The sequence below is a fragment of the Pteropus vampyrus genome, unplaced genomic scaffold, assembly GCF_000151845.1.
Source record: "Pteropus vampyrus isolate Shadow unplaced genomic scaffold, Pvam_2.0 Scaffold507, whole genome shotgun sequence".
NCBI classification, from domain to species: domain Eukaryota; kingdom Metazoa; phylum Chordata; class Mammalia; order Chiroptera; family Pteropodidae; genus Pteropus; species Pteropus vampyrus.
In genome coordinates, this window is record NW_011889288.1 from 284,701 (window position 1) to 297,843 (window position 13,143).

Here is a 13,143-nt window from a genome sequence, read left to right on the forward strand (position 1 = left end):
CTGTACAGAAAGACAGCTGCAAAGCCATCAAGCATTGTAACAAGGAATTCAGGATACACATGATCCAGGACACCAGAACCAGCAGTCCACAGAGCCGGGGGTTCATAATGACCATGTAATGCAAGGGGTGACAGATGGCCACAAAGCGGTCATAGGCCATCACAGTTAAGAGACAGACATCTAAACCTGCAAAGAGTAGGAAAAAATACATCTGTATGATGCAGCCTTGATAGGTTATAACTTTGTTCTGTGTCAGAATGCTCGTAAGCATCTTTGGGACGGTAGTGGAAGTGAAACAGATATCCACCAAGGACAGGTTGAAGAGGAAGAAGTACATGGGCGTGTGGAGGTGGGAGTCTGAGCTGACGGCCAGGATGATGAGCAGGTTTCCAAATACAGTGATCAGGTACATGGAGAGGAAAAAAACAAAGATGAGGGGCTGCAGTTCTGGTTCCTCTGAAAATCCCAGAAGAAGAAATTCTGAAATTTGTGTATCATTGCCTGGTAGCATGTGGTGGTAGTCACAGCCAGAAAAGAAAAATAATATGATTAGTTTTTACACATATGGTCAATAATGTAATGAACTGCTAGAATTTATATTTTTCTGTCAAGGAAATATTTATATTGAGCACATTGCCTTTAAGGAAGGTGCTGTGACACCTATGATTAGGAGTTCCTGTCCCACAGCATTTTCCCTACAGGTTGTGTAATATACCATTTTAATGCAAAATTTTTCATGCACTTGAGGAATTTTTGTTAAGGGCAGATAATCTTCTAGGGTAAGAGTATACAGTACTGAAAAACAAAACTCCCTACAATCTAATGATGGAGAAAGGAGATAAATTAGAAAATAGAAATCTATATACCATGTCAGATGTTGACCAGTGCTATGAAAAGAAAAGCAGGAATAAAATAGTGTGAAGGGAATGTTATATTTCACTTGCCAACAAGGCGTCATTTAAACAGAGTCCTGGAGGAAAACAGAGTGAGAGTCATGAGGTTATCTGGGGACGTGTGTGCCTGTTGTGGAATGAGTCAGTGCAAAGGCCCTGAGGATGACATTTCTTTCAGATACTCAGCACTCAAAGGGAAAACAAAGTATCCTGGAGAATGAGCAAGAGGGAGAGTGATGAGAGATGGTGCCACATACTGTGGAGGAAAGAGATGGTCTCCCTGCAGATGCTGAAACTTCAGGTCACAGGGAGTCCCTTGTCCACATGTTGTTCCTTTTCAATTTTGTTAAAGAATTTCTACAATTTAAAATGATCTCTTCATTTCCATTTGTTGATTTACATTCTGGCATCTGCATTTAAGGACACATTTTGCAATATAGGATCTTGGGTTCCACTACCCAGAGCACTGCTCATGCCCCACAAAACACAACCTCAAACACAGATACAGCACACTATGGCATATTAGGGCCATGTTACTGCTCGGCTTTTCTCAGTTCCAGCCACAAGAATTACGAAAGGAATGATACAGGCAATTTTTGAAATCAACTTATCTTGACCATAAAGAATGTAGAAACAATTCCCAAATTCAAGTTGTTAAGCCTCCCATGAACATGTAAACATGGGATTTCATTTAAATAAGAACATTTTGTGCTCTGTATTGAAAATGGTTTTTAAAAAAAATTTTTTTAAAGGTGAGAGAGACAAAAACAAGATCTAATGTCTCAGGTGATCCCTTAGCGATTGTGATGAGGAGAGAGCTCTTTGGTTCTGGCAGCATTCCACCCCTGGTTCTATCCCCTTTATGCCCATAATAACTAATAAAACAGCAAGAAAAAAATTATTCAAAAGAGAAACGAGTTATATCTTTACCATGCTAAGAAATAGAACTGATTGACATCACTAGAAAAATAAGCAAAAGGAATTCACTCACAATTTAAAAATATATATATAATCTATAACAATAGAAGAAGACTTTTTCAAAAAATTATTAAAGATTTTTCAGTGATTTTAGGTGCAAAACTTTTTGAATCAGAAAAATAAATGTCTGTTTTGAATCTCGATCTACCACATTAACTGCTTGAACTTGGAGAGACAACAGAAGCATTCTAAATTAGCCATTGTAACCTTATATGCTCATTCAAAAGCTTAGCACAGTTCTTTCCTGTCACTAAATGGAATTGGTTATCACCGGTGATGATATTTGGCTGATTTTTTTCTTCTACATTGCAAGTGTCCCCATTCCTTCTCCACATCTCGGTAATATAATATAGCAAAGTAATGCTTGGTAGTATACCCGTTTTTACATATTAAATAAACTTTTTCATGTGAATAGCCAACATGAGAGATGGTACTCTGAAATGTATGTCTCAAGAATTACTGTTACAACATAATATCTATTTCCATGGGTCTGGGTCTTCCTAATGAATACAAAACATACTCAAATACATCCCACCATAAAAAGGTTTGAAAATGCCCTCAGTTACTCTATATTTCTACTCCCCTTAACTTCAAAATTTATCTAATACATTCTAATATTATTGAAACCACTTTATGCCTCCCATCTGTTCCTCACCTCATCCTATTGGATTTGCATTCCTATCACTTAATTGTCAACGACTACCCTTGTACTGCTGATTGAACAGACATTTCTCTTTATAACATATTAAATACATTAATTATAAATGCTTTAGTCTACACAGCACACAAACATGGCAATCCTCAGCTATGAGCTGGGCTGGTTAGGCTCTCAGGTGATCTCAAATTGAAGTTCTCTCTGACACTAATGGGCTCTCAGACTCACCTTGATGGAGTCTCTGAGAGGCAGGAATCAGTGTGGAAGTCTGAATTCCTCCCTGAATGGTTGAGAATGGAGACTGAAGGTGTATTCTCTGACCAGACAGCAGGAAGGAGTGAAGCATTGGTCCCCACCCAGACTTAGGAATCCAAAAGCAACAACTACATTCTCTTCAACTCAAGGTTGCACACCTCGATACTGCAGAAGAGGAGATATTTACAGCTTCCCATACCTGCTCATTCATTGTTAGTCCCACTTCTGAGTATATTATTTTCCCATGGGACACTAGTCTAGAAAGAAAGGATAATTTCCTTCTGATATCTGTTCCCAAGAGACCAAAATAGAAGTCAGGCGAATCCTATTTTTATCGTTCCTTCTCCATGAACATGCCGGCCTTCCAGTGGTCTAACCTCCTTGCACTTTCTCCTAACATGGAGTTAATATTTTCTCCAAAACTACAACTGAGAAACCTATCTAGGCTAGGTCCCATGGACCTCCAAAGTATTGTCTTATGACAGGAAACAGCTCTTGATATCCCCAGAAAATTGGTAACCCCTCTTCAACATGAGAGAGAGGTGTATTCCTTTGCTACAAAACAATGGTGACTATAATCCTTGGTTTTTGACAATTCAGTTTGGAGATTATATGTGACTATATGAATCTAGTTTAGAGTTATCATTTACTTCCTCTTAAAAATGTTCAATTATAATTATATTTAAATCTTTTTATGCACCATGAACTGAACTTAAAATCTTATATGGATTATTTTATTTCATTTTTACAAATGTCCCTTCTTTGTGGTTAGTGCCATTATAAACCCCATTTTACATTTGCAGAAATGGGGTTCAGAAGGGTTAAGTGATCTGTCCTAAGTTATGAACTGAGAATAGGATCAATTTTGATTGGAATTTCCTCAAAGAATTTCCAGTGTTTATACCCTTGGCCAGTGGGTCTGACTAGGATGATTTTGCCTCTAGGTATCATTTGGCAGTGTCTGGAGAATTTTTTGTTTATTCACAACTGAGAAAGTGCTACTGGTACCTAGTAGGTTAAGGCCAGGGATGCAGCAGAACATCCTACAATGCACAGGACAACCCCCACCGTAGAAAATTATCCAGCAGAAATGTCAACAGTGGTGAGATGAGAAATACCATTCTAGAGCAGAACTTCTCCAACATCAGTGAGTATACGAATCAGTTGGGGACATTTTTCAGATATACATTCTGGAACAGGTCTGGGGTAACCCAGAGATTCTGCATTTGTAATTAGCTCCTAGTAAATATTGATGCTGCAAGTCCTAATCTGTGCACTATCTGAGTATCAAGGCTGTGTTCCACTTAAGATTTAAGAGTAAGAATTTTTTGGCCTTCTCTACCAAGAATCCTATCACACATTTCATGTTAACCATAGATTGTCAAATGTTGGACTCAGTAGCTCAGTTTAGGCACACTCAAGTTTACACCTGCCTTCTGAGTATTGCTCTCATGACAGGAAATAAAACTTTAAGACCTATGTTTCTTATCTATAATTAAGGAAATTTCACCTATTTTCTTTTGAGATTTAATAACATATTAAAGCTGATGGGAAATTACTGGCACAAAGCAGATACTCAGGCTATAGCAGCAGTTGTGACTATGTCCCAGTTTGACACTTATCAAACACACTGTGACACTTGAGACAGGCAGTGAGTCCAGCATTGCCCTGGCACTGAGAGACAGAGAGCTGTCATTTTGAAGGGGACCTCCTCCCAGGGCCCCGCACAAGGAGCAGAGAGGGGCCATTGATCTATACTGTGTTGTACTCAGTGACATCACTTCTGAGCACCTCACACTGACTTCAAAAATGGCCACAGTAAGAATTTGTAGACACTTCTAGCTGTTTTACTATATCCAATGTTTCACTCTGAGGAATATCTGCAAAGCTGCTGTTTCTTTGTAAATCTAACTATTCCTTCATCTCTTCTTTTCTTCCTTGTTGCAAGTCTACAGTGTATATCACTTAATCTTTTGGTGTCATCGAAAGTATAAAATGCTTATGTGTCTGTTTCTGCCCCAAGTAGAATTTGTTTCATTTTTCACAATTATTGATTCACTGCCTCATTTTCTTAGGTCTGTAAATCCCCACACATTGCTTTGAGTCTTGAAGGTACCTCGAGTGCGGGGAGTGTGTGTTCCCATTGTTTGGCTTTGAATTGGAAGTGAGACATGATTTGGTGGATAGAATGCAAGCAGACATGACCTGCTCAATGTCTAAGAAGAAACTGTAAAAAACAATGTAAGATTGCACCCTTTCTCTTACTCTTTCCTATTTTATGAACATAAACACCTTCTCACACAGGAGCTGTTTCATCAGCCCAGGTCCCAGAATGAAAGCATACACTTAGAAAAGCACAACTAAGTAAGAGCCATAGATACTCTGCAGTATACATGTATTGTGATGACCAATAAATTTTTATTTTCAGCCATTGTAATGTTGAGAGGTGCTTGTTAACAAATCTGACTAATATACTCCTTTGTGTGAGTCTTTTATATTAAAATTATTGGAGTAACGTTGATGAATAAAATCAAGTAAGTTTTCAATGTACAATTCAACAATGTGTCATATATATATATGTATATGTATGTGTGTATATATTCATATACATATCATTGTGTGATCACTACTCAAATTTAAATTATCTTCTTTCACCAAATATTTGACCCCTTTTGCCCCTATCTACCTACCCCTCTTTTCTCTGGCTGTATGATTCTGGATAATAATTATTAACTACCAGATAGATTGACATGGCAGAATACATATTTACTCATTTGTATCTCCAGATGACTTGCATATGAATATTAAAAACTCCAAAATGAAAACACAGCCTAAGAATTTAAAGATACTTTTAAATGTAACCACAGTGACTCTATTCTAATCCCCACTGGTTTAAATATGAATCCGTGAGAATAATACTCCAAATATTTATACATATACTTTGCTTTCTGAACTCAGATAGCTCACTTTTCAAAATTCAGCAATCAAATAGATTTGAGTGTGAGAAATTACTTGTATGATGTTTTCTACTAAACATGAAAAAAATCCTCAGTCTGTGTGTATGCGGGTGTGTCTCTCTCTCATTTTTCCAAATCATTTGTACGAAGTTGCAAATTCCATATTGGCTTAGAATGTAGAAACTTGGAAAACACTTCTCTCTCACACTAGCAAGAAAAGGGCAAATAATCTACAAAATCATAACTCTTATTGAACCTTTGAGAGAGCCGAGATCACAGAACAACCAAGTAGCCTGACAGCTAAGGAAAGGGAGACAGCTCCAACAAGAGATAGGATTTGAGGAAGAGCTTGCTTGGGGAAAGGCATGGGAAGAAGCCAGGGCCTCCATGCAAGCACACCAAGTTTCAGGTAAAATCTTAAAAATTTTCTAAAGGCCAAGTGTGGAGTGGCTACAATGAGAACATAGCATATCTCTGCAGGAGGTATAGGTATTATCCCACTGCAACTCTCAGAAAATCATGGAAGTGTGCAGAGGAGTTTCTGTTGGTCAGAAAAAGCTCCCGGGCAAAGAAATCCAGGAGCTGGCATTGACAATTGGGCTGAGAAATCTCAGAAAAGATAAGAAGCAAAGTGATATGGATGGGACACCAGCAGCATCTAATATAGACACAGATATTGTGGTTCCTCCCCTGGGGCTGTTGCTGGGAGTCTACCATCTTGGAGTTTGTTGTTTGGTCTGAGCATGTTAGGGTGGTATGAACATATTGAGGTGGTATGAGCAAGTAATAGCCAATTCGAATATTAGAGATCTATTTGCAAGGATCTCTCTGCCTACAATTAGGTAGGCAAACAAGAGTGACTGTAGGATCAACTAGTTCATAGTGTTTTTATTAAACATGATGAAAAACGATTTAAGGTGTTTAATCAGCAAATTACCACAATTTTTCATTCACATCTATGATCTAGTTCAAATTAATTTTTGTGTATGTATAATGTACAGGTAGGGAGGTTCACAGTAATTCACATATTCCACCTTAAGGACAAATTTTAAGTAGTTATAAAAAAAATCAATAAGACAAGAAAGAGAAATAAAAGGCATCCATATTGGACAGGAAGAAGTAAAACTCTCGTTATTTGCCAATGACATGATACCATATAGAGAGAACCCTAAAGATTCCACCAAAAAACTGTTAGAACTGATCAATGAATTCAATAAAGTAGCAGGATACAAAATAAATATTCAGAAGTCAGTGGCATTTTTATACATCAATGATGAACTTTCAGAAAGAGAAATTAAGAAAACAATCCTACTTACAATTGTGTCAAAAACTATAAAATACCCAGAAATCAAATTCATCAAGAAGGTAAAAGACCTGTTTTCAGAAAATTATGTCATTGAAAAGAGAAATTGAAGAAATGCAAATAAATGGAAGCATATACAGTGTTCATGGGTAGGAAGAATCAACATTGTTAAAATGGCCATACTACCTAAAGCAATCTATAGATTCAATGCAATCCCTACCAAAATACAAATGGCATTTTTCAGAGAGGTAGAACAAATAATACTAAAATGGAGCCATAAAAAAAAAAAAATAGCCACAGCAATCTTGAGAAAGAAGAACAAAGTTGGAGGTATCACACTATCTGATATCAAACTATACTGTGTGGCTACAGTAATCAAAACAGCATGGTACTGGCATAAAAACAGATACATTGATTAATGGAACAGAATAGAGAGCCCAGAAATAAATCCACACCTATACGCTCACTAAATATAAGACAAAGGAGGTAAGAATATAAAATGGGGTAAAGACAGTCTCTTCAATAAATGGTGCTGGGAAAATTGCACAAATACATGCAAAAAATGAAGCTGGACCACCTTCTTACACCAGTGGTATACAAGAATAGACTCAAAATGGATTAAAGACGTAAACTTAAGATCTGAAACCATAAAACTTCTAGAAGAAAACGTAGGCAGTAAACTCTCTGATATTACTAATGGGAATTTCTTTTCAGATATAAACCCTCAGGAAAGGGAAACAAAAGAAAAAATAAACAAGTGGGACTAAATCAAACTAAAAAGTTTCCGTACAGCAAAGGAAACCATCAACAAAACAAAAAGACAACCGACTGTTTCGAAGAAGATATTTGCTAATGATACATCTGATAAGGGGTTAATATCCAAAATATATAAAGAACTTATACAACTCAACAAGAAAAATCAAATTTATTTTTTATTAAGTTTATTGGGGTAACATTGGTTAATACAATTATATAATTTTCAGGTGTACATTATAGTGACATCCATATATTCTATTGTGTAATTACCACCCAAAGTCCAGTTTCCTTCAGCTACCATATATTTGATCACCTTTATCTACTTCACCCTCTCCCTACCCCCCTGTATTTGAACCCTTTCACCCCTCCTCCCCCACCCACTACCCTCTGGTAATCATCAGTCCATTGTCCATGTCCATAAGTCTCTCTTTTCCTGTTCATTTGTTGCTTTTAGGTTTATATCCTACATATAAGTGATATCATGTGATTTTCAACTTTTTCTGTCTGGCTTATTTCGCTTAGCATGATTATCTCGAGGTCCATCCATGTTGTCGCAAATGGCAGTATTTCATCTCTTCTTATGGCTGAGTAATATTCCATTGTATATATATATGCCACAGCTTCTTTAGCCAATCATCTATCGTACGACACTTCGGTTGCTTCCATGTCCTGCCTAATATGAATAATGCTGCTATGAACATCGGTGTGCAAATACCTTTTTGGATATGAGTTTTCACGTCTTTGGGGTAAATACTCTGCAGTGAAATTGCTGGATCATATGGTAGATCAATTCTTAGTTTTTTGAGGAACCTCCATGCTGTTTTCCATGGTGGCTGTACCAATTTGCAGTCCCACCAGCAGTGTATGAGGGTTCCTTTTTCTCCACATCCTCTCCAACATTTGTTATTACTTGTCCTACAAACAATCCAATTTAAAAATGGGCAGAAGACCTGAACAAAGAGGAAATACAGATGGCTAATAGATGTATGAAAAGATACTCAAGATCACTAGCCATAAGAGAATTGCTAATTAAAACCACAATGAGATATCACCTCACACCTTTCAGAATGGCTATCATCAATACATCAAAAACAAGTGTTGGCGAGGATACAGAGAAAAGGGAACCCTCGTACGTTGTTGCTGGGATTGCAAATTGGTACAGCCACTATGGAAAACATTATGGAGGTTTCTCAAAACATTAAAAATGGATATATCTTTTGACTCAGCAATTGCACTTCTGTGTATTTATCCAAAGAAAACCAAAACAATAATTCGTAAAGATCTATGCACTCCAATATTCATAGCAGCACAATTTAGAGTAGCCAGGATATGGAAGCAACCTAAATACCCATCAACAGATGATTGGATAAAGAAATTATAGTTCATATATACAATAGAATATTACTCAGCCATTAAAAAAATGAAATCCTATCATTTGCAATGACATGAATGGTTCTTATGCTGAGTGAAATAAATCAGACAGAGAAAGATGAATACCATATGATTTCACTTATATGCAGAATCTAAAAAACAAAAAGTACAAACAAATCAAAATCAGACTCACAAATATAGTAGATAATTTGGTGACGGACAGAGTGGAGGGGGGTGTTGGGGAGCTGGGGGAATGGGGTGAGGGCTAAAAAAGTACAAATTAGTAGTTGATAGTTGGTCACGGGGATGGGGAGCATGGCAGAGGAAATGCAGTTTTCATTAATATGTTGGCTAGGTGGAGGGCCAGGGGATGGAGGGAGCAATTGAGGAGATCATTTTATGAACTATATAAATGTCTAACCAATGTACTGTATACTTGAAACTAATGTAAATAAATAAATTTTTTTTAAATCATGACACGTCAGTTACCTCAAAAAAGTTACTATTGACATTATTTTTAATAATTGTTATTACTGAAATTCATAAAGTAGGAACCTAATGAAAATAGTAGCATAGTTTTACACATGTTAAATGGTTAAGAAATACATAAATGTATAATAAATGTACTAGTTTATCTCAAAAACAAAAGGACATATAACCAAAAAAAGTATGTTTGGCAATACCTACTCTAAGTCACTATCAGCTACTGACTTTATATCCAAAGTACTCTTTCCCACTGAAAGGGAATGCTCTGAATAGCCTAGCTGAGTATGTGGCCAGAAGGAAAAAAATATATATGTACACAAGTAGTGAGTTTAAAAACATGAATTCATTTACCACAGATTAGGGGGCAAAAAAAATACTGCATTACTGGATCCGGGAACTTGTACAAAAAAAAAATTCTACCTCTGCAGCCAAAAAAATATTTACCTTCTATCAAAATCAATGACCCATGAATTTTCTTCAGAATCTATCTCCAGTTTTCTAAATAGAATTCAGGGCGAAGTTCATGGGAGATTCCTACTTGGGATGGATGTGGTCAGGGGACATAGCTATATCTCTGAGTCAGAAACTCAGTGTCACTCACAGCAGTTCAAGGGCTAATGGGGTGGTCCTTTTAATGTGTCCTGTATGAGAGGTTATATACAATGGGAGCTGTTCATTCCAGGGGAGATGACCCATCCATAGGAAGGGAATATACATCTATCCCCTAAGGAGAACCCATGGGAACTGAACTGGCAGAAAAGTTTCCCTTTATTATGGTCCCTTGGCTTCAAGGAAATTTAATTGCTTAGAGAATTGAGCAACAATAAAACAATTTATTTAATGAGGAGCTCTGAGAACTTGGCCTCTGGACCCCTCCTCTGCAGACTCACTTGCAGCTCCTCAGCCCCGGGATAAGGGTATCCTCTCTGAGATGTCCAACCACTCTGGAGAACCAGTGCCTGAACCCCATTTCTTGCCCGTTCTACGTCAATTGTCCAAGGCAGGAAGGACCAGTAGAGCCAAATCCATGGAGTGATGCCATCGGGGACGCCAGAGTGAGTACTGAGGGAAAGCATTGTGAAGGGAAGTAAGGCTTTTAATCACCATGTCTTCTGGGGGGTCAGGTTGATAGAAAGTAAAAGGAGATCGATTCAAAATCCTGCACATTTCGTGTCCCTGGCTCTTGAGATTCTTGCAACTCATTCCTTCTCAGCCCCTTTCTCACTTACCATCTCAGGGCACAATTCCAGGATCTCTCTCCTCCCCCAGCAGGAACTGACCCAAACTTCTATCTTCTCCACTCTCAGGATTCTTCTCTATTTCAACTTTAGCATGTCCTTTCATTTGTGAAGTGCTGACTGCATGAGGCAGCCTTGCAGAGTGAGAAAAGCACTGACTTAAAGTCAGGGAGGTATGATATCCACTTCAGCCTTCTCCATCTAGTGCTTGGTGGACCTTGGAAACGTTTCTTACCTTTTTCTCATCAGCACAACAGTGAGTATAAGGATATCTCAGAGAATGCTTATGGAAGAACAGATACCATGGACTTAGTGTCCAGGATCTGGTGTTATTTGAAAAACACCATTTATTTATTCATTCATTCACATAACAAGTCCCAAAAAAATTCTAAGGAACTCACACAATATAGAAAACAAATCAAAATACCGTAAATGTATATGACAAGAGAAATATGGTGGCAGAAATAAAGAAGACATAAAATTGGGTGAATAATTACATGAGTAAACAAAATACCATGAAATGTTACATACTTGCCAAAATTGAGCCCCTGATATGACTGAGAAGTCCAGTGAAAACAAAGGCTTCTGTGTTATGAGGATCAAATTTGGCTATATAAACAAAAGAACTAAAAATAAAAAGTGTTCATATCCAATTAGAGATTACTTTGTCTCCCTCATAAGAAAAGAGGGGCCGGCACAACGCCTCTCTGTTAACACAAAGGACAAGAGTTTATTTCATCTCTCTGCTCCCCATCCATAATGTATGGTTTTCCAAGATATGTCAGCTGCAGGAGTCCCATTGCGATGTGCAAATTCCAGACTAGAAGATGATAGAAAAGGAAAAGGCTTCTCAAGAGCATTCCAGTATTCCCACTCACCCACTTAATATACTGTAGAGACTAACCATGATTACAAGAGAAGGTGGAAAACAAGGTATCTGAGGTGGGCATGCGACCACTGCCAAATATAATCAGTTTCTGTGAATAGGGGAGAGGAGAATAGATGTTGTATAAGCAATCTCTGGCACAATGATCACTTACAAGATTCACAGTATCCATAACGTTAAGACAAACGCTTGACAGAAACATGACCCTTCCTGATGCTAAGGCAAAAAAGACATTGATCTCCCTAATTCTCCTGAAATGGTCACATTGTGTGATGGAAGGAGCAATGTCTCTGGCCAATTTCTTTAAGGGGTTGCAAAAATATTTTAAGACTCAAGTGTTTCTTAAGGTAGGCTAGAGGCATCCCATATGAAAAGAGTCACTCTGTCAGAGAGGTTACATCATGGCTCAGGTTTTAAGGTATTCTGAAAAAGTCAGCAATAAACCTTGATTAGAGTTAAAAGAGTGACAAGAGCATTCAGATTCTCCAGTAGAGGCTTATTGAGCCTCCTTGGTTAACTCTACTAGCATTAATTTGGTAGCTCTAATTAACAAGTCATTATCTAAATTTTTAGAATGACCTGCCTCTTTATATTTCTTCGAGCTCTTAGAATTTTTATGTACCAATCATATAGGAATTTGGGGGGTATTTTGTTGGTTTTTTAATTAATTTATTTTTTATGGTGACGTTAGTTAACGAAATCCAATAAGTTTTAGCTGTACATTTTAACAGTAAGACATATATATATTTAGACTGTGTATTCACCTCCCATAGTTAGATTTCTTTCTGTCACCACATATTTGACCCCCTTTACCCCATCTACCTCCTCTCTCCCCCCTTTCCTCTACCCTCTGGTAACCACTAGTCTATTGGCCATGTCCATGAGTTTCTGTTTGTTTGTCCTGTTCGTGTGTTGCTTTGAGGTGTATATCCTACATATAAGTAATATCATGTGATTTTCAACTTTTTCTGTTTGGCTTATTTCCCTTAGCATGATTATTATAAGGTCCATCCATGTTGTTGCAAATGGCAGTATTTCATCTCTTCTTATGGCTGAGTAATATTCCATTATATATATGTGCCACAGCTTTTTTAGCCAATCATCTACCGTAGGACACTTCGGTTGCTTCCATGTTCTGGCCACCTGCTATAGACATCAGTGTGCAAATATCTTTTCGGATATCGGTTTTCAAGTCTTTGGAGTAAATACCCAGTAGCGGGATTGCTGGATCATATGGTAGATCAATTCTTAGTTTTTGTTTTGTTCTGTTTTGTTTTATGGTTCTGCTTTTATTTTTTTAATAATTTTTTAATTTATTTTGGTGACATTGATTAACAAAATCCAATAAGTTTCAAGTGTATAACA